The sequence below is a fragment of the Delphinus delphis genome, chromosome 8, assembly GCF_949987515.2.
Source record: "Delphinus delphis chromosome 8, mDelDel1.2, whole genome shotgun sequence".
Lineage (NCBI taxonomy): Eukaryota > Metazoa > Chordata > Mammalia > Artiodactyla > Delphinidae > Delphinus > Delphinus delphis.
The window spans coordinates 17,267,018-17,290,461 of record NC_082690.1 but is presented as its reverse complement, the minus strand read 5'-3'; the positions used below and the strand labels follow the sequence as shown (position 1 = coordinate 17,290,461).

Genomic DNA, 23,444 nt, shown 5'->3' with positions numbered 1-23,444 from the left:
TTTGGGATGGAATGTCCTATAAATATCCATTAAATCTATCTGGTCTGTTGTGTCATTTAAAGCTTGTGTCTCCTTATTAATTTTCTGTTTGGATGATCTGTCCGTTGGTGTAAGTGAGAAAGTCCCCCACTATTATTGAGTTACTAGCGATTTCCTCTTTTAGAGCTGTTAGCAGTTGCCTTATGTATTGAGGTGCTCATACGTTGGGTGCATTGTTATATCTTCTTCTTGGATTGATCCCTTGATCATTATATAGTGTCCTTCATTATGTAGTGTCCTTCCTTGTCTCTTGTAACATTCTTTATTTTAAAGTCTATTTTTTCTGATATGAGTATTGCTACTCCAGCTTTCTTGTGATTTCCATTTGCATTCTGGAATATCTTTTTCCATGCCCTCACTATCAGTCTCTATGTGTCCCTAGGTCTGTAGTGGGTCTCTTGTAGACAGCATATATATGGGTCTCGTTTTTGTATCCATTCAGCAAGACTCTGTCTTTTTTTTTTTTTTTTTTTTTTTTGCGGTATGCGGGCCTCTCACTGTTGTGGCCTCTCCTGTTGTGGAGTAAAGGCTCCAGATGCGCAGGCTCAGCAGCCATGGCTCATGGGCCCAGCCTCTCCATGGCATGTGGGATCTTCCTGGACCGGGGCACGAACCCGTGTCCCCTACATCGGCAGGCAGACTCTCAACCACTGCGCCACCAGGGAAGCCCAAGCCTCTGTCTTTTGGTTGGAGCATTTAATCCATTCACGTTTAAGGTAATTATCAATATGTATGTTCCTATTACCTTTTTCTTAATTGTTTTGGGTTTGTTTTTGTAGGTCCTTTTCTTCTCTTGTGTATCCCACTTAGAGAAGTTCCTTTAGCATTTGTAGAGCTGGTTTGGTGGTAATGAATTCTCTTAGCTTTTGCTTGTCTGTAAAGCTTTTGATTTCTCCATCAAATCTGAATGAGATCCTTGCTGGGTAGAGTAATCTTGGTTGTAGGTTCTTCCCTTTCATCACTTTAAGTATATCATGCCACTTCCTTCTGGCTTGTAGAGTTTCTGCTGAGAAATCAGCTGTTAACCTTATGGGAGTTCCCCTGTATGTTATTTGTCATTTTTCCCTTGTTGCTTTTACTAATTTTTCTTTAATTTTTGCCAATTTGATTACTATGTGTCTTGGCGTGTTTCTCCTTGGGTTTATCCTGTATGGGACTCTGTGCACTTCCTGGACTTGGGTGGCTATTTCCTTTCCCATGTTAAGGAAGTTTTTGACTATAATCTCTTCAAATATTTTCTCGGGTTCTTTCTCTCTCTCTTCTCCTTCTGGAAACCCTATAACGCGAATGTTGTTGTGTTTAATGTTGTCCCAGAGGTCTCTTAGACTGCCTTCATTTCTTTTCATTCTTTTTTCTTTATTCTGTTCCACAGCAGTGAATTCCACCATTCTATCTTCCAGGTCACTTATCCATTCTTCTGCCTCAGTTATTCTACTATTGATTCCTTCCAGAGAATTTTAAATTTCATTTATTGTGTTGTTCATCATTGTTTGTTTGCTCTTTAGTTCTTCTAGGTCCTTGTTAAATGTTCCTTGTATTTTCTCCATTCTATTTCCAAGATTTTGGATCATCTTTACCATCATTACTCTGAATTCTTTTTCAGGTAAACTTCCTATTTCTTCTTCATTTGTTTGGTCTGGTGGGTTTTTACCTTGCTCCTTCATCTGCTGTGTATTTCTCTGTCTTCTCATTTTGCTTAACTTACTGTGTTTGGGGTCTCCTTTCTGCAGGCTGCAGGTTTGTAGTTCCCGTTGTTTTTGATGTCTGCCCCCAGTGGCTAAGGTTGGTTCAGTGGGTTGTGTAGGCTTCCTGGTGGAGGGGACTGCTGCCTGTGTTCTGGTGGATGAGGTGGATCTTGTCTTTCTGGTGGGCAGGACCGCATCCGGTAGTGTGTTTTGGGGTGTCTGTGACCTTATTATGATTTTAGGCAGCCTCTCTGCTAATGGGTGGGGTTGCTTTCCTGTCTCGCTAGTTGTTTGGCATAGGTGTCCAGCACTGGAGCTTGCTGGTCGTTGAGTGGAGCTGGGTCTTAGCGTTGAGATGGAGATCTCCGAGAGAGCTTTCACCGTTTGATATTACATGGGGCTGGGAGGTCTCTGGTGGACCAACGTCCTGAACTCAGCTCTCCCACCACAGAGGCTCAGGCCTGACACCCGGCTGGAGCAAAAAGACTCTGTCAGCCACCCGGCGTAGATCTCAGCAACCTCAGCATATGATTTTCTTTCTTTCTTTGGCAGAGAACTTTCATCTTTTCACTTCAAGGAAGCAATTTACGGCTTCTCTTTGGCATATCTGAATTGCCAGCGTCACTACTCTGGTGCTTTGTGGCCATTATTAAGTAAAATCAGGGTCACTTGAACATAAGCACTGCAATACCATGAGGCGCGAAGTGACAAACGGCGGGACGTGCTGGACAAAGGGAACACAGTGAAGTTTAAATAAAATTTAAAAATAATACTGAAATCATCTTATATTCAACTCTCATAACTAAAGACTAACAACACTACCACTTACAAAACCAACTCCAGGTGACATTTTCATGGGAGTTCCCCCAAAATGCCTGAACTCTTCATAATCCTGCTAAATATACTAATCGTGCCTTAACATAGCTTGAACATAACAAAGCTTAGCTTCTGTATCATGTCGCTACTAGGATGAACATTAAACTGAGCTTCTCAGCCATAGGGCCCATGTCTTATTATTCAACCATATTTTGGCCTCCAAATCTAATTTCTATTTTCCCTGGTTCTGAACTTAAGTTATATTTTATAATATTATTGTATTCACTTTCACTTCCTGTCAGTATTTCAAATCCTTTGTAGAACAAACCGAGTATAAGTAATGTTTTATTCACCTTTGTGTCCTCAGTGTTTAGTGCAGTACCTGGCACATAAATTCTTCTTTTTTTTTAATTAATTTATTTGTTTGTTTTTATTTTTGGCTGTGTTGGGTCACTGTTGCTGTGCGCAGGCTTTCTCTAGTTGCGATGAGCAGGAGCTACTCTTTGTTGCAGTGCGCAGGCTTCTCATTGTGGTGGCTTCTCTTGTTGCGGAGCACAGGCTCTAGGCGTGCAGACTTCAGCAGCTGTGGCACTCGGGCTCAGTAGTTGTGGCTTGCAGGCTCTTGAGCGCAGGCTCAGTAGTTGTGGCGCATGGGCTTAGTTGCTCCACGGCATGTGGGATCTTCCCAGGCCAGGGCTCAAACCCATGTCCCTTGCGTTGGCAGGCAGATTCTTAACCACTGCGCCACCAGGGAAACCCAGCACATAAGTTCTTAATTCATGTTTCCTGACTTGAACGCTACTGCCCCAGTGCAGTTCTAGCTCAATAAAATACCTATGGCAAATGACCATAGCAAACCTTAGCAATATTATTTATTGGCCTGGATCAGAAGCTATATGCCCTGAGCTGGTGTTCTAGACAATGTTTTTGTCAATGAACAAAGGAATGTCAAAACTCTTTTTAAAATTGTTTTATTCCTTGAATCTTTTCAAAGAAAACAATCATTTCATTTTTACATAATAAATATAAAAATTCAAGTAGATGAAAGAGATTTTCAGATTTCAATTTGAATAACCATTATTTTTACTTACTTTTCTGTTTATTTTCACTTTCCAGGCTCTTTTCTTTTGAGTAGATGACAAAGAAACCTATTAAAATGCTTCTAAAATCATTTATCATTTATCATTTATTTATTTATTTATAAAAACCTATCTCATCTCAGTGATCACAGCAGACCTGTATCAGTCTATTGGACAGGAGAAGATGGCAGAAGAGTAGGACATGGAGATCACCTTCCTCCCCACAGATACATCAGAAATACATCTACACGTGGAACTGTTCCTATAGAACACCCACTGAACGCTGGCAGAAGACCTCAGACCTCCCAAAAGGCAAGAAACTCCCCACATACCTGGGTAGGGCAAAAGAAAAAACAGAGACAAAAGAATAGGGACGGGACGTGTATCAGTCTATTTCCATACATGGCAAGGCATAGTATATCTATAATATAATTCCTGTTTGGACAAGATTATGAGTCCTGGTGACTATATTTTAATTATGACTCATTCAGACAAGCCAAGACATACTACTAAACAAAAAGTAAACTGCTGACTTAAAGATCTGATGATACAAAACACAGTAGATTCTGCCAGGTAATAGTGTTTCCCTCTTCAGCAGCAAAAGGTACCAAGCCCTGTCACTTTAAAGATAGACCTCTTCACCCCATATTTTGTGCTGCCCCCCTCAAAAACAAAGTTAAAAACCTTAGGGTCCAATCTAAGTACCTACCTAACTGAGGCAAATCACTCAAACTATCCAATACTGAGGATAATAAATAAAGGAATCAAACTATCCAATACTGAGGATAATAAATAAAGGACAATAACATATGCAAATCAGCCACTATAATTTATCCAGTTATCTTTCTTGGACACAAACAACGGAGACGATGTTCAAGAACAAATATAGGAGATAAAGACTAGTGACAGGAGTTAAATAGATAATATTTGTATACATTAAACTACCACAAGTCAGTTCTACCTACTTCATTATTCTCCTTAAGCTCCAAAAACACAAAACAGAAGAAAAGTCTTCTATTCCAAAAGTTGTTTAGAAAGGATCTGTCAATATATAACCAAATATCTGCTTACTGATGGGAAAAATCTCTGTTCACCAGCCAAGGGACTTTGGAGAATAAGAACTGCATGTGGCATCTCCCCTTCACAGCCTCCTAATTCCACACCAGTTTGTAGTTATTCTTGTACTACAAGAGTATCAGTTTCAGAATGTAAGCCTCATAAGCCCCCAGGAAAGCCATTCTAGTGGAGCTGTTCCAGAAAGTTTCACTTTAGTTCCACAAAGAATCTAAGAGGCCCAGTCCATGACAAGAGTGAACAGTAATTGCTCTCTTGGTTTCCGTCTCTGACCTGTTAAGAGCAAAGCTTGGAGCTGTCTGTAATTCATAATCCATTTTAATATTCTGCTAGAACATTACAAAAATGTGGCTTTCACTAAAGGCCCTGGCATGAAGCTAAAATTGGGATTCTCAGTTACTAATCCTGTGTAGAATTTGTTCTAATTCTCAAAAAAGTAGAGGAAATTCTCCTCCCCCCCCCCCCAACCACCACAAATAAAAAGGGCAGTGGTGAGGCCCACAACACTTCTGACAGGCTGTATAACACACTGTCTTAATCACACTTCAAATAAATAACAAGTAGTAAGTAGGCTATTCTTCTCCGTGACATTACATTAAGCAAGTAATCTGCTCCATTATTCTGGCATCTATTTCTTTTTTTTTTTTTGTGGTACGTAGGCCTCTCACTGTTGTGGCCTCTCCGTTGCGGAGCACAGGCTCCGGACGCACAGGCTCAGAGGCCATGGCTCACGGGCCCAGCCGCTCCGCGGCCTGTGGGATCTTCCCGAACCGGGGCACGAACCCGTGTCACCTGCATCGGCAGGCGGACTCTCAACCACTGCGCCACCAGGGAAGCCCTGGCATCTATTTCTTAAAGTTTGATACAGCTATCACTTCCAAAACTTAGGCACTGTGTAAAAATGTATGGAGTAAATTGATGATTCTTAATTTCTGAGCTAGATCATCATCCAGTTTAAACACTTTTTTATAAAAGGAAACTAGAGTTCAAATGTGTTAAGTGATTTGGCCAAGGTCACATGGCCTAGGGTAGAGTCAGGACACGAACTGGGGTCTCCTGACTCCAGTCTCATGTTCATTATGACCAGAGGAACCAGACAATGAGACAGCTCTACTATTCATCAGTGCTAAGTGCAGTGGGTACTTTTCCTATCCATCTGTCTTTTAAAAGATACAGTCCCTCTCTGTTCTGCACAATAGCCTATGTGGAAACAGAGCACATATGAGCTAAATTACTATTCAAGGGTCATTTAAACAAGCATGATGCAACACTGAGGCACAATGTCCATGTTAAATAAGCAGCAAAATACAACCAAATAAAGGCTTTATTTAAGCCAAATTATGTGTATATGTCCCCACTCCATCATTCAACTACAAACCTTCTTTAGGGCAGAAACTGTTTCTTCTTGATCTCTATATACTTTGGAGTATTAGCTCCAAAAAGTTTTGCTTATATACCCCCTAAAATAAAACTGGGAGGAAAAAATCCTTCCTTGAATATTTTTAAGTTGATACTGAAAATTTTTTATCAAAAGTTTAAATCATTGCAAAGGCTGTACTTTCCTTTATAGATCAATATAGGCCAATTTAAAACTGACAACTAAAAAAAAAAAATTTATGTCATTAATTTAAATACATCCAATGAAATCTAAACACTTGAGTAATCTGATACCCACCATCCTCCTCCGTTTTAAAACTATAACAATATTTCATTTCCTATATGAAATGTTATACTATTTCTTTTCCTCCTTGAAATTATATCTCTATTCTTCTTCTTCCGTAGTATTTTATTTTAATATAAATAAATAAAAATTTTAATATAAATTTTTATCATCCTTTCCTGTAACGTATTGTTGTTGTTTTTAAATGACTGTTCTATGTTTTAATTAATTTATTTATTTATTTATTTATTTTTGGCTGTGTTGGGTCTTCGTTTCTGTGCGAGGGCTTTCTCTAGTTGTGGCAAGCAGGGGCCACTATTCATCGCGGTGCACGGGCCTCTCACTATCGCGGCCTCTCTTGTTGCGGAGCACAGGCTCCAGACGCGCAGGCTCAGTAGTTGTGGCTCACGGGCCTAGTTGCTCCGCGGCATGTGGGATCCTCCCAGACCAGGGCTCGAACCCGTGTCCCCGGCATTAGCAAGCAGGCAGATTCTCAACCACTGTGCCACCAGGGAAGCCCTGTTTTTTCCTTTTTTTTTTTTTTTTTTTGCGGTACACGGGCCTCTCACTGTTGTGGCCTCTCCCGTTGTAGAGCACAGGCTCCGGGCGCACAGGCTCAGCAGCCATGGCTCACGAGCCTAGCCGCTCCGCAGCATGTGGGATCTTCCCGGACCGGGGCACAAACCTCATGTCCCCTGCAACGGCAGGCGGACTCTCAACCACTGCGCCACCAGGGAAGCCCGAAGCCCTGTTTTTTTATTTATTAAAGTATTTCCTTTGGATTGAGTTCCTGTTACTATCATTGGTAGTTGCAATTGGTGAAAACAATGCAAATGTACTATAAATTTTGATAACTAACCATAAAAAGTTATTTCCTGTTTTGGAGATGCAGCTATTAATAAGATGTATGGAGAAGTGTATACACCTTGATAAAGAGAAGTTTCACACTTGATGCCAGTGTCACAGCTATCCTTTTGTTGGAACCCTGGAGTATTTTACACCTCAGATAAACATACATCAGTGAGATTCAAGATGAGTGAAAGGTATGGCTTTTTCTTTTGTCAACCAGAAGAGCTGGAACTAAAGGGAGAGTAGGAAAAGAGAGCAAGGATTTTGCCAGTCTTGTCTTCAGACAACAATTTCAGGAAAGAATATAAATGAATATTGAGGACTCTCAAAACTAGCCAACCTAGATACCTTTAGACATGTACTCAAATTTGAAGATCACTGCTCTAGCTGGGTTCATTTATTGGAACTTAATAAAATGACAACGATGCCTGGCAGACAGGAAGAATCAGTGTACATTTCCCACCACTAGGCAAATCTTATTTTTCCCCATCTCTCGTACACTTATTTAAATAAGACTAAAGTCTTATTCAGATATGGCAGTGTGATTTATTTTTAAAACATATATAGGACTTCCCTGGTGGCGGGCGCAGTGGTTAAGAATCCGACTGCCAATGCAGGGGACACAGCCCTGGTCCAGGAAGATCCCACATGCCACGGAGCAACTAAGCCCCTGCACCACAACTACTGAGCCTGCGCTCTAGAGCCTGCGAGCCACAACTACTGAGCCCACGTGCCACAACTACTGAAGCCAGAGTGCCTAGAGACCATGCTCTGCAACAAAGAGAAGCCACCACCATGAGAAGCCCGCATACCACAACGAAGAGTAGCTCCCGCTCGCTGCAACTAGAGGAAGCCTGCGTGCAGCAACAAAGAACGAATATAGCCAAAAATAAAGAAATTAATTTAAAAAAAAATATATATATACACATACAGCTCAGTCTGCCAAAGAATAATTGATCAAGTTGGCTACCGTCTTGGTACCACTTCTACACATACAATGATTTTTACACCACAAACATTCAGATTACTTTGCAAAAAACCAGAAGGTTTTTTAAGCATATATGAAAAGAAAAGTGTGTCACTGATGAAAATCATATTTTTGACACTTTTATAAAAACCCAAGGTGATTTACATTTCAAAAATTAATTAAAATACTTTTAATTCTATAAGGCCTATTAAAACTTTCCTTATAATTCACTATGAGACAGATTTCTCAAGATCTGTGAGGTATACATCCAAGACGGAATGGCAAGAACTTTAGCCTATCGAATTTAACAGGTCAGAACCTGCTTTGTTTAAAATACTTCTTGATCTCTCTCTGTGTTAATATATTTGTCTGGATTCTAAGAGATGGTAATTCCATCCTCATCTGATCTGCTCCTACTTCTACTCTGCCCACTAGGGTTATAGGGCACTGAGCAGTTACCAGGCTTAGGTCTGACAAAGCCACCCCCTTCTCCCACTAATCTTTGGCCTCACTTGGAGCTCAAATGTAAGTAACCTTATACTCATATTCCATCACACCAGGCAAACAGGTAACACCCCAAACCACATTACAGTTTAATACAGGAAGTTGGGAATACATTTTTTTGAGATATAATTCGCATACTATAAAATTCAACCTTTTAAAGTGCATAATTCAATGGTTTTTTGTATATTTAGAAGATTGTGCAACTATCTCCACTGTCTAATTCCAGAATATTTTCATCACCCCCAAAAGAAGTTCTATGCGCATTAGCAGTCACTCTCCACTCCCTCGTCTCTCATCCCCCTGTAGCTCCTGGCAACAACCAATCTACTTTCTGTCTCTATAGATTTGCCTATTCTGGACATTTCATATAAATGGTATCATACAGTACGTGGCCTTTTGTGTCTGGCTTCTTTCACTTAGCAAAATGTTTTCAAGCTTCATCCATGTTGCTGTGTTATCAGTACTTCATTATTTTTTATGGCTGAAATATATTCCGTTGTGTGGAAATACCTCATTTTGTTTATCCATTCATCAGTTGATGGGTATTTGGGTTGTTTTCACTTTTGGGCTATTATGAATAATGCTGCTATGAACATTTGTGTACATGTTTTTGTATGAACATATGTTTCAGATTTCTTGGGTATATACCTAGGAGTAGAATTGCTGAGTCATATGGTAACTCTATGTTTAACTTTTTGAGGAACTGCCAAATTGTTTTGCAAAGTGGCTGCACTATTTCATATTCCCACCAGCAATGTATGAGGGTTCCAATTTGCAAAATAAATTTTATTTTCCAAAATCTCTTCCTTTACAAGCCTTCTGCCTTCTTTAAAAAATGAGCATCAGGATAACACAAGATTGTAAATCAACTATACTTCAATTTTTAAAAAATGAGCATGAGGAAAATAAACTCTTTTCTCCACAATCCATTGTGTGTTTTAACAACTAGCTTATTTTTTAAAAAACATATTCTCTGTGAAGAATATAAGCATTAAAAGAGAATATAAACGGTATGGCTATAAAATATTGAGACTATCTTAACCAACACATTAGAATATTCACATCTAAATGAGTACTGTGCCTCATTTAATTACTTAAGGAGGTTATACACCCATCCCGTCTTTGGAAACTCCTCTTTTGAATTGCTTTCAAGGTCAGTTCATAAAAGTAGATAAAATCAGTCTTACAGTATCATATAGCCATACCTTTTTCCTGTTAAGGACCAGACACCATACTACCCAGCTTGATCACCCACCTAGTTTGTTTTGCAGACATGAGTTCAAGTGATTCCTGGCCACTTCCACAAGTCCAAAACAGCCTTTTGTAAAAAAAAAAAAAAAAAAAAAAGGGAAAAATAAGGAAGGAAGGAGGGAGGGAGAGAGGGAGGGAAGTTTTTTTCCTACCACTGAGAATATTCTTCAAAATGGAGTTTTTAAATGGACCTTGTATTATACTACAATTATATACGATATCATCATTGGGGGAGGCTAGCGGAAAGGTACACAGTACTCTATGTGCTATTCTGCAGTTTCTTGTGAGTCTATAATTATTTCAAAATAAGAAGGTTATAAAATACAGACCTTAAACAAGGGGCAGAGGGACTTCCCTGGTGGCGCAGTGGTTAAGAATCCGCCTTCCAATGCAGGGGACACGGGTTAGAGCCCTGGTCCGGGAAGATCCCACACGCCGCGGAGCAACTAAGCCCATGTGACACAACTACTGAGCCTGCGCTCTAGAGCCCACGAGTCACAACTACTGAGCCTGTGTGCCACAACTACTGAAGCCCGGGCGCCTAGAGCCCGTGCTCCACAACAAGAGAAATCACCGCAATGAGAAGCTGGCACACCGCAATGAAGAGTAGCCCCCGCATGCCGCAACTAGAGAAAGCCCGCCTGCAGCAACAAAGACCCAACGTAGCCAAAAATAAATAAATACATAAATTTATAGAAAAGAAATCTCTTCTCTGAATCAGTAAAAGGGAAAAGTTTTAACATTTCAATCTTTAGCAGACTTAATAAGAATAGAGTTGAAAAGGCAGAAACAGCTCTACTCATATGCAACAAAACAAAACAGGTCTGATAGAAAATAGACTTTCTAGCTTTGGACTGTGTTCCTTTAATCAAAAAACATTAGAGGTTCTCTTACACTCTGGGAGAAACTTCCTGCAAAGACCACACGCCATCCGCTGCATTCTGCCTGCTATAGGTAGGAAGCTTCATTGTAGTATCAAATTTCTGGTTGAAGAGCTCACTGAGGTCCTAAACAAACAGTTCTGTGTCTCTAATGCCATACTTTCAGAAAGCAATCATTTCCAGAAGATGTAAGACACTGATTGCTGAAACGCGGGAGGATCCAGCACTTTACTATGGGCCAAGCAAACAGCACGAATGATTCAATGTTCATTGGGGGCCACTGTGTACTAGATACCAGTGACACAGAGGTGACTAAAAGACAAGTTCTGCCTTCAAAGAAGCCACTTTCTATTGGGAAAAATACACCAAAAGAGTAACTGTAATAAAGGTGTAAATGCTATTGTAGACGTATGTAAGAGGTGCTCTGAGAATAATAACAGCTAATATTTATGAACTACTTCATATGTGCAGGTTCTATTCAAAGCATTTTTCCTATATTAATTCACTTAATCCTCACAATAAGAGTAACATTATACACTTTTTATAGATTAGAGGCACAGATAGGTTAAATAGTTTTATCCCACTTCTACAGCTACATTATTAACCAAGGCAGACTGACTCAGGGATTTTAACTACCCACTATATGGTCTCTTAAAAAAGGACCAATTAATGTTGCCTGGAAGGGCAGTTAAGACTAAAGAGAGGAAAAAGAGTAGATTAACATATTTATCAATGTATCCACTCATCACTGAAGGATGACCAGAAATTCACCACACAGATGAGGAGTTTGGGGTGGAGCTTTGGGTGCTTATTCACAGGGAGTGGTTGAGGGGGCAGCACCCTAAGCAAAAAGAAAAAAGAAGTAGCAATAACAGGGGAGGGACAAAGGCCTGAGTGTGTGGTGCAGTCGCTGAAGCGTCAGCAGTCTAACCTATAGACAGGGTAGGACCCAACAGTTCCAGGAACAAGAGATGAGGCTATAAAAGAAGACTGTGGGTCGTGGGCCTTGCAGGTTCACATGGCAGGTGAGAGGGACGCATCTGAGGCCTTTACCACTGAGTGACATGAGGAGATCTGCCTTCAGTAAACATAAATCCATGAAAGGTGGGAGGTAGCCTGGAGGCCGGGAGACCAGCTAGGAGGTAATAATAATTACCAATAATTATTATATTGTTGGTAACAATAATTCTGTGAAGAAGTGATAAGGAGTGGAACGAATGCAAGCAGATGCTCCTGAAGTAGAATCAACAGTACTTGGTGACTAACTGCAGGTGGAGGTAAGGAAGAGAAGGCAAACCGAAGAAGGTATTTCTCAGGCTCCTGTTCCAGGCAGAACAGGGCAAAAGGAAGATTGAATTTTGGGAAGAATAATAATAAATAATAATAAAGTAAGTCCTATTATTATCACCCTTTCGAAAATGGAGAATTTGAGGCTTAAAGAAAATGAGTCATTTAGCCATAGTCACTAAGCACTGAAGCCAGAGAAACACCTCAGATAGACAGTTTAAGGTACCTAGGGAGGTATCCAAGTGTGAGTCTTTAGTAGGCAGCTGAGTATCTTTGTATGGACCTCAGGAAAGCTGGGAGTCTTAGAGACAGAGTTACAGTAACAACACAACCTTACTATTATTACTATTCCTACTACTAGTATTTATGAAGCACTTGCTGTAAATGAGGTACGGTTTAAATGTTTTACATACATTATTTCATCTAATCCACATGACCCTGAGGTAGGTATCACTATTCTCCTTCATACAGAGAAAGAAACAGAGAAATGAAGTAAATTGTTCAGATCTCTCAGACAGAAAATAATGGAATCAGATTCAAACGTGGGTCTTTCTGATCTGGAGGAGGGACGAGAAGGGAAAGAGGACCTGAACATGAGTTGGGAGGAAGAGCTAAAGGACTGAATCCGGAAGAATATAAACACTTAAAAAGCAGGGAGAGAAAAAGAGTCAAAAGGGGCTTAAGAAGTAGTAGTGCATCAGTGAAGGGAAGAGAGAAATAGGAAGGCGCTTCTGTTTTGAAAACTAAAGGAAAGGAAGTTTTTAAAAAGAACAGGGTAATTATTAGTGTCAAATGATATAAAGAGCTCAGATAGAACAAGAGTTTAAATTAGGTAACTAGGTTTATCAGTGAGGCACTGAAAACCCTCCTCAGGTCAGTTTAACTGAAACTGCTGGGATAGACTAAAGATTACCACAGGTGTAGGAGAGAAAGAGAGGTGAAGAAACAGAAGTTAGGTGGTAAAAAGAAATAACATAAAAAATAAAGAGGTACTAGCAGGGTCAGTGAACTACACACTGTGTCCCATCTTTTCCTTTGTTTTTTTTTAAACAACCTTTAAAGATGTAAAAAGCATTTTTAGCTCGGATATACAAAAAACAGACTGCAGGACAAATCTGAGCAGTAGTTTCCCAGCCCCTTTTTAGAGCATGGTGGTTAAAAGCACATACTTTACAGCCAGACTGACTGGACTAACATCCAGCTCCTCACTATCTGGGTGACCTTGAGCAAGTCACTTAACTTCTCTGCGTCTTGCTTTCCTTACCTATAAGATGGAGAGAATAGCGGGAGCTACCTAATAGGGTCTTATGTAAGGATAAGTAAATACAAAAAAAGTATGTGGCTGCTGAAGAAAAGCCCTATTGATGTGGAGGATCTGTTAAAGGATCGGCAGACAGAAGAGAGCCAACAGAGGAGGTATGGAATGGAAAAGGTCTAGGGGTTTTTTTTGTTTTTTTTTTTTTTGCGGTACGCGGGCCTCTCACTGTTGTGGCCTCTCCCGTTGCGGAGCAGAGGCTCCGGACACACAGGCTCAGTGGCCATGGCTCACGGGCCTAGCCACTCCGCAGCATGTGGGATCTTCCCGGACCAGGGCACAAACCCATGTCCCCTGCATCGGCAGGCAGACTCTCAACCACTGCACCACCAGGGAAGCCCAAGGTCTAGTTTTTAAAAGTCCCAAAGAAGAAACGGAGAAACAGAATGAAGACAGTGAAGGTGAATGCACAGAGCACAGGCTCTATCCCAAACATTGGTCAAAGTATAAACTAATTTGGAAGAGAGCCTGTCAACTTTTATCAAATTTTCAAACGTGCACACCTTTTGATCCTTTCTCCTCTTCTAAAACTTGTCTGTGCATTTATATCCAAGCAAGTATAAAGCTATGAATGCAAAGATGTTCCCCCTTCAGTAGTGTTGGGAAAATGAAAAAATGGAAATAACTTAAAAGTGCATCAATTAGGGGAAAGGAGAAATGAAATAATGCATACAATGGAATCTTATCTAGCCATTTAGAAGAGATAAATATGCTGACATGGAAAGATTCTTATAATTTTTTAGTTAAACTTTTATTCTGAGATAATTGTAGAGTCACATGTATTGTAAGAAATAATACAGGGAATTCCCTGGCTGTCCAGTGGTTAGGACTCGGCGCTTTCACTGTCGTGGGCCCGCGTTCAGTCCTTGGTCGGGGAACTAAGATCCCACAAGCCACACAGCGCAGCCAAAAAAAAAAAAAAAAAAAAGAATACAGAGGGACTTCCCTGGTGGCACAGTGGTTAAGAATCTGCCTGCCAATACAGGGGAGAGAGGTTCAAGCCCTGGTCCAGGAAGATCCCACATGCCACTGAGCAACTACCCCCATGCGCCGCAACTACTAAGCCTGGGCTCTAGAGCCCGCGAGCCACAACTACTGAGCCTGCATGCTACAACTACTGAAGCCCATGCACCTAGAGCCCGTGCTCCGCAACAAAGAGAAGTCACTGCAAAATGTGAAGCCCACGCACCGCAACGAAGAGTAGTCCCCGCTCGCAGCAACTAGAGAGAAAGCCCGTGCACAGCAACGAAGACCCAGTGCAGCCAAAAATAGACAAATAAATTTATTTTTTAAAAAAACAGATATCCCATATACTCTTCACCTAGTTTCCCTAAATAGTGACCTCTCGCAAAGCTATAGTTCAATATAAAACGTTAACTTTTAATATAAAAAACAAACTTAGAATAGTATGCATATTACATACACTCCCTTTTGTGTATTTTAAGAGTGCATACAGTTTGTACATGTACAGAAGAAGGCATACATTTGACTGCTAGTAGTTGATAACTCTGCAAAATGGTAAAGGTTAAGGAAGAAAGAAAATGAAGGACACTTCCTTTGTGTACATTTACACTAAGTGTTCTTACAAAGTGCATATATTGCTTTTAGGATATCACAGGTAAACAGGTAGAGGGATTAACTTTTGAAATAAATAGGGCACCTATTCTTTTGATCAAAGGTATTTAACATTTGGAAGCAAAGGGGAAGGAAACTGAGGACAGTCACACTGAAAGCCTCTATTTACTCAATTAAGCAGAATGGCAGCTATGACTCATTCTGTCACAGCCTACTCACTGCCGGGCTCTGTTCTAGGCACTGGAGAATCAAAAATTAACCAGACAGGTGCGATCTCTGCACTCAAGGAACTCAGCACCTACCAAGGAAGGTGGACATTAACAGAAATGACACAGTTATAACTACCGGTACAGTGCAGCACAGCAGTTTAGAACAGGGGCTCTGGGGCCTGACTGCCAGGGTTCAAATCCCAACTCTCCTACCAAATGGCTCTGTGACTTTGGAAAAGTGACTTCACCCTCTTCACTTCAGTTTCCCCATCTACAAAATGGGGACAATTCTAGGCCCTATTTATTTACCCATCTATCTATCCCCTCGGGTTGCTGCAAAAACTAAAAAAGTCCACAAGTATAAGTGCTTAGAGTGGTGCCTGACACACAAACACTCAAATGTTTACCGTTACTGTTGTTACTCTCATGACCATTAACTATTTCAGGGAGAATATGGTCTATCTTCAGGTCAATGGAAGGTCAGCAAAAGCTTTTCCAAGCAAGTGACATATAAGTCCCAAAGAGGAGTCTGAATTAAACACCAGAAGAGAAAACCCGTCTGGCAGAAGAAAGAGAACCCTATGCTAAGAATGAGCTTGGCGTGTTAAGGATCTGAAAAAAGCCTGTAGAGTGGGGGCTCTGAGAGAAGAGAGATGGCTGGAAAACTAAAAAAGGCTGTTAAACTTGCCAGTTTATCTTTATCTGAATAACAAAAGGTGTTATACGGAAATAATAGATGTGCTGGGTTTTCTTAAATGGAGCATGTGGAAGCTTCTGTGATAGAGGGAGGTGAACCTGAGCTCAACAAAAATGGGTAAAGATTTAGAAAGAACAGTCATTCTGGTGAAGGAGAAATGAAATCAACTACAGACAAGTAAGAAGACTACTAAAGAGAATAACAAGCATAGATGAGGGGGGAACTCATGAATTAGTAACAGAACAAATTAATACGATTCAATCATTTCTTGAAGCCCTACAGCAGGAACACGGAAAATGGGCAGTATTGTTCATCCACAGCTGGAGATCTGCATGACATGTGGGAGAGAAGAACAAAGGTGCAGGAGAACTGAGGACACTTATGACTCATCGCAAGTGACCAGCTATGGTGTCCATATGGGATAAACCGATGCCAGGAAGAATGTCACAAATCTGGAGACAGAAGATTTAACGGGCTGGAGGCCTCAGTGAAATCAGAGAATACGTTCAGTAAATGGCAAACTGAGAAGGCAGGAAACTGCGTTCAGAGAGCCAAATTTCCAAATTTATGATTTCAGAGGTGGAAGTTCTGACTGGCCACAGGAACAGACTGCTACAGACAAGTGGAGGGACAGATAGCTGCAACAAAGATCAAGCCAGAATGAGATTAGGATATTGGACAAGTAAGCAAAATGGACATTAAAGGCACATGAGATCATGGAGGGAGTAAGAATAAACTATTACAAGGATTAGAATTAAATTTTCAGTTACATTCTTAAATATAATACCATGAGGAATGTGTTTTAAAGTATCTGGAATACAACAGGGATGCCTTGCTAAAAAACAAAGCTTCACCTATTCATTTAGCCAAATAATTTTCAAAGACCTCCCTACTATAGTAGGCATGCCTGACTAAAGCTCTTAGACAAACAGAGAAAGAAACTTTCTGGATTATTTGTCACAACTGGAGAGCAAGCCTCATGGTAATGGTAAAAACTAAAGGCATAGACAAGCCAAAAACTGGGAGGAAATCTTTGCAAAACATATATCTGACGAAGGACTGGCATCCAAAATAATGATACTAAGAACTCTTAAAAACTCAATAGTAAGAAAAAAAAATTGTAATGGGCAAAAGAGCTGAACCTCACCAAAGAAGATACACAGAGAGCAAACATGCATAGGAAAAGATGCACAGCTTCATATGTCATTAGTGAATCGAAAATTAAAAAATGAGATATCACTACACACCTATTAGAACAGCCAAAATCCAAAACACTGACAATACCAAACACTGGCAAAAATGTGAAACAGGAACTCTCTTTCACTGCTGGTGGGAATGCAAGATGGTGCAGCCGCTTTGGAAGACAGTTTGGCAGTTTCTTACAAATCTAAACATACTCTTACCATATAATCTAGCAGTCATGCTCCATGGTATTTACCCAAGTGAGCTGAAAACTTAAGTCCACACAAAAATCTGTATGTGGATGTTTACAGCAGTTTTATTCATAATTGCCCAAACTTGGAAGCAGACGAGATGTCCTCAGTGAATAGATAAATAAACTGTGGTACATCCAGACAATGAAATATTATTCAGGGATAAGATGAAATCAGCTACCGAGCCTCAAAAACACATGGAAGAACCTTAAATGCATACTGCTAAGTGAAAGAAGCCAACTTGAACAGGCTATATACTCTATGATTCCAACTATATATGATTCCAGAAATCTGGAAAAGGCAAAATTATGGAGTCAGTAAAAAGGCCAGTGTTTGCCAGGGAGCGGGGGTGGGGGAGGGAGGAATGAATAAGTAGAGCATGGGGTAGTTTTAGGGCAGTGAAAGTATTCTGTGTGATACCATAATCGTAGACACATGACATTAGACATAGGTCCAAATCCATAGAATGTACAAGATAAAATGTGGACCCTAATGTAAACTATGGACTTTAGTTTAAAATAATGTATCAATATTCGCTCATTAGTTATAACAAATGTACCACACTAGTGCAAGATGCTAATATTAGGGGAGAGAGAAGGTAAGGAGGTATATGGAAATTCTCTACATTCTGCTCAATTTTTCTGTAAACCTAAAACTGTTCCAAAAAATAAAGTCTATTAATTAAAAACTAAAACTACACTAAGGGCATTTACCATGTGAGTCACACGAGAGAAAATAATGTCTGCTACTGGTGAAGAAGTATATCCAAGAGGTTCAGGGTGCAAACTGCTTGAGCTGGATCTGGCTCTCCCACTTACTGGCTGTGTCACTTTGGGCAATAAGTCTCAGTTTCTTCACTGGTAAATTGGGGATGCTCATCATCACGGAGTTAAGAAGAGTCCATACATGTACAGCACTTAGAATAGTGACCAGAATAAATTAAGTGTTCAATAAATATTAGCTCCCTGTTACTCAAAATAAGGTCTATAAGCTTGTAAATCAATATTACCTGCGGGCTTGTCAGAAATGCAGACTCTCAGGCATGCCCAGATTTACTGAATCTGCTTTTGAATAAGATCCCCCAGGTAATTTCTGTGCATATAAGGTTGAGAAGTGCTGTGTCAGGTGGTACTACTAGCATCACAACTATTCTTCAACAGTGCCACTAGAAAAGGAGCATAAATACTGGAAGAATCCAAATTATCATTTGCTGATGATTATGACAGTCTAAAAAACAGAGAGTGAATCAACTGTAATAATTAATGAATTTTGAAATATATGCTAATGTGACAGTAATTAAAACATGTAGTACAGGTACACAGTACCCTTTATTAAGAGTATATGTTAACAAGACCATTTCAAACATGTAGGTAGTAAATGATAAAAAATATTGATAGCCAGTTGTCCTAGTAGTTTAAGTTAGATCTTTATCTCACACTATATTGAAAAACCTAAATATTAAAAATAAATTTACAAAACACCAGAAGAAAATACAGGGTATTTTAAACGCTCACGTAGGTATCTACATTCCTAAGCATACCATAAAACCCTGAAGTCATACTAGAACTACAGTTTTTAAAAACACTTTTATATGACAAAAAATACCACAAAAGTTAAAACTTAAGATAAATGATATGCGGAGAGAAAATACACCATATGTAACAAAGGATTAATAACCATAATATGATTTTTTAAAGGTCCTATATATGAATAAGAAAACAAACAACAGTCTTTCAAAAGCTAACAGAAAAAAATGGGGGTGGGGGAATAAAGTAGGTTTCATATGCAAAGGGAGTTACGAAAGCTACAGTACAACAAAATAAAATAAACGCCCCAAAATTTACCTACAAGTGTTTGTATGTACACAGGAAAAGGTATGGAAGAACATATACCAAACTGTTAATAGAAGTTACCTCTAGAGAGCAAAATGTGGGAATGTGGGACTGTCTTTTTCTTTATAAATTTCTACATAGGGTCTTCCCTGGTGGCTCAGTGGTTAAGAATCTGCCTGCCGATGCAGGGGACACAGGTTCGAGCCCTGGTCCGGGAAGATCCCACATGCCGCGGAGCAACTAAGCCCAGGCACCACAACTACTGAGCTTGTTCTCTAGAGCCCGCGAGCCACAACTACTAAAGCCCGTGTGCCTAGAGTCCGTGCTCCACAACAACAGAAGCCACAGCAATGAGAAGCCCATGCACCGCAACGAAGAGTAGCCCCCACTCACAACTAGAGAAAGCCCATGTGCAGCAACGAAGACCCAACGCACCCAAAAATAAAAACATTTATTTAAAAAAAAAAATTTCTACATAGATTGAACTTTTTACAATGTACATGCTTTTTTTTTTAACTTACCTTTGTTTAATTATAAAAGAAAAAATACTGATAGTTTTAGTGTAAAAGGCTAATATTTTCAGTAGGAATCACAAGCTTCCTGGTCTTCCCAACAACTACTTAACCTCAAAATCGTATGACATTTGGAAAATATATCTTCACATTATCAAAATTTTCCTAAGAATTCTTAACTAAAAATATGCCAACTTTTTGTCCTCACCAAATGGGCCACTGTATTCAATTTCAAGTGGCCCTCTGTTCAAAGCCGGTTCCAACCTAACTTCAAAAGTGAAGTGTCTAAACCAGACAAGAAATTTAGCAACATAACACAAAATATTGATATGGAACCCACATGTCCAAAATATGCCTAACAGTAACAGACAGCAACTGTTTAAGGGTAACTGCAAGTAACTCCATATCCACTTCAGTTTCAATTCTGAATCATTTCTCACTAAACTGGAAAAAAAAGTTTTGTGAGCCATTTGTCACCTCTGACTAAACACAGGCTTCAGCCCCCAAATCGCTAAGTGTGGAAAAAGTACATGCCCTTGAGAAGACTGCCAATGGAAGGGTTCTTCCAGAAAAAGTGGTTCACACACACAGCAGGAAAATCTTGTATAGAGGGAACTCGGCTACCACGTTCATTCCCTCAACCAATTTGAAAACTACTGGAAGTAAATGACTAAGAAGTAAAACATGAGACAAGATGAAAAAAATCTTACATACTGAAAAACACATAAAGTGGTTCAAGTCTGTTTGTTTTAAAAAGTTGTCTTTTGCTGAAATTAGAATATTACATTCTTTTGCTCTGGATGAAACAGAAATTAGCTTCACTAGTTTCCTATAATGCACTTAGAAATTTTTAGCTGCTCTCATGGATTATATGACTACTTATACTTAACAAAATGTATTACATGTAGATTCGCCTATTCTTCGCATCATTAGACCTGAATTTAATAAATAAATAAAACTACCAGTTGTTGGAATTCAGCACCCTCCCCTTTCCCTAACACTGTCGCTCAAACAAGTTTAAGCTAAAATAATCAGCATCCATGTCTCAGAAGATGTGACCATAACCACGATGAAACCTTAAATTAGTGAGGTTGGAAATCTTCCACAAAGCAAAGCAAAGATTCATTACCTTTCACCATTTATGTCACAGGCACAGTATCTTGGTTTCTAGAGCGGCCAGAGTCAGAACCACTAAGCAAGGCAGGACCCCCTGCTCAATCTAAATTCAGCTGCCAGGATATCTGCAACCAAAACAAACTGCAGGGTCTAGCTTCCCTTGTTCAAAAGGTAAACAATCCCTCTGGCCTGACTTACCAATAAAGATGTGAGTAAAAAGATTATCAGGAGGAGAGCAAACCCAAGTTTTAAGCTCTTAAGTTCTCAGTGAAGTTTCTTAAGATTCCTCACTTAAAAGAGAAAGACAAACCTTGTCAGTAATGTTAGAAATGGCACACTCTACTCCAGGAAAAACAAAACAAAAAAACCCTCTTCAGGTACACTGATAACTTTATCATACACCAATGAGCATATTATCAGAAAGATCTAGGAAAAAATGTGCCTGGAAGAATACAGCATTAAAATTCATACACTGGTCGAGAGAAAAAAGACCCAAAACTAAGGTCAAAATCCCTCAGTATTTTTAATGTTGGACTTGCTCCTGTCCAAGCTCCTAAGCTTGCTCTCAAGTGTAATTTGTCAGTAACTGCCAAGGAAAAAATTTTAAACAACGCAGAGTGCTTGTTTTATCCAATTTATAACATACTTCATTATCATCAGACAAACACTAAAAGTTACATAACCCTACGTCTTTGTAATTATCTCCTAAAGACATTTTAAATGAAAACAGCCCTACTATTTATTGCCTCCCTTTCTTAACTCCTTTTTCTTTATTTTTTGAGATTACTGACTCTCAAAACTGGATAATAGAGACTGGTTTACCCTTCCTCCAATTCATCTACCAGGCATTTGACCTTCAGTGGTAGTTTAGTGTTTAACCATCATTCACATTTCTTTTCTACTGATAAACACTGCCACAAATTAGGATGAACAATACAATTTGGCATGTTATCTTATCAGACTGTGTACTTACAATTATTGGCTGCTACCCAGATCTTGACTGGTCTACTCTTACACCTACGACAACTCCTTTTGGAAAAGCACCTTAAAACAGAACTTCAACTTAAGCTCTTTCTGCAGAAAAGGCAGGGTAATTAGTAACTAAACGGCCTACAAATTGAGTTCTCTTGAAACACTCAAAATAGTAAAGTTAAGTAGTAGATCTTAACTGCATTTGACTTTTAATTGCTATAAATCTTGTGCTAGAGAGAAATCAGGAATAGATCCCATAGAAAATAATTTGTCTCTAACGATTCTTTTTTTTTTTTCACATCTTTATTGGAGTATAATTGCTTTACAACGTTGTGTTAGTTTCTGCTGTACAACAAAGTGAATCAGCTATACGTATACATATATCCCCATATCCCCTCCCTCTTGAGCCTCCCTCCCACCCTCCCTATCCCACCCCTCTAGGTGGTCACAAAGCACCGAGCTGATCTCCCTGTGCTATGCAGTAGCACTAACCATTCATTTTACATTTGGTAGTGTATATATGTCAGTGCTACTCTCTCACATCGTCCCAGCTTCCCTTTCCCCCCCCATGTCCTCAAGTCCATTCTCTACATCTGCGTCTTTATTCCTGCCCTGCCACTAGGTTCATCAGTACCGTTTTTTTTTTAGATTCCATATATATGCATCTCTAACGCATAGGAATGTGGCTTGACTTCTTGCCCTGCTCTGATAAACCCCAAACTACTTTATTACTTTAAAAACTGAAAGGAGAAAATGAAGACTAAATTTTTAACTTTAACAGCTACTTAAAACAGTAAAATAAAAATAATCACACTAAATAATACATCTCATTAATGAAGGAAATGAATTTTTCATGCAGCAAATCAGACAACCCATAAACTTTTGAAAATAATTCATGAAAACAAATTTTAAACCTTACACTATATTTCATTTGAGAGCATGGAAATTTAAGTATGCTATAAGATAAACTATTCTATGTAAAGGAGTTTAACAAAATTGATGTATCTGTTATAACTATAAATGGCTATTTTCACACAAATCTAGCACCCTTCTTCAGTATCTTCAATTTTTTCTTAAATCTTCATAAATTGATTTTAATAAAGTTTATCCTCTGACTGATTGATTTTTTTAAACTTCTATCAATCTAAGATCCCTGACATCTTTACACCAAGGAGGGAGTCTGGTCTTCAATAGAAAACATGATTTTTCTATAAACCATGTTAGATATGGATGGGTATTATCCACACAAATTACTTATCTTTCAAATATTATTAAAATCTGATGATTAGTAAACAACACATTGCCATTGCCCCAAGTACCTGAGAAGTAGCTGGAAGACAGTTTGCATGTGCTTGTGTTATGGGTTAACAGCAAGGATTTCTTAGATATGATACCAAAAGCACAATTCATAAGAGAAAAATGGATAAACCGGAATTCAAAATAAAAACTCTTGCTCCTGCAAGACACTGTTGATATATGTATAACTGATTCAGTTTGCTGTACACCTGAAACTAACACAACATTGTAAATCAACTATACTCCAATAAATTTTTTAAATAAAATAATAAATAAAAGACACTCTTAAGAGGATAAAAAGATAAAGAAACGAAGAAAATCTTTGCAAAGCATTTATCTGATAAAGGACTTGTTTCCAGAATAATAAAGAATTCTTGAAACTCTACATTAAGAAA

General features: G+C 39.2%; 1 protein-coding gene across 5 annotated transcripts in view; it reads right to left on the bottom strand.

Annotated features, from left to right (window-relative positions):
- SIK3 (SIK family kinase 3) overlaps positions 1-23,444 on the bottom strand; it is a 247,073-nt gene that overhangs the window by 191,081 nt on the left and 32,548 nt on the right. Inside the window, exon 1 of one of the 5 annotated variants that reach the window (XM_060017906.1) lies at positions 9,929-22,113. The exons of the other annotated variants lie outside the window; for them this stretch is intronic. The gene's annotated coding sequence lies outside the window, so the exon portion shown is untranslated. Of the gene's footprint in view, positions 1-9,928; positions 22,114-23,444 lie in introns of those variants that run through there. 5 annotated transcript variants of the gene reach the window in all.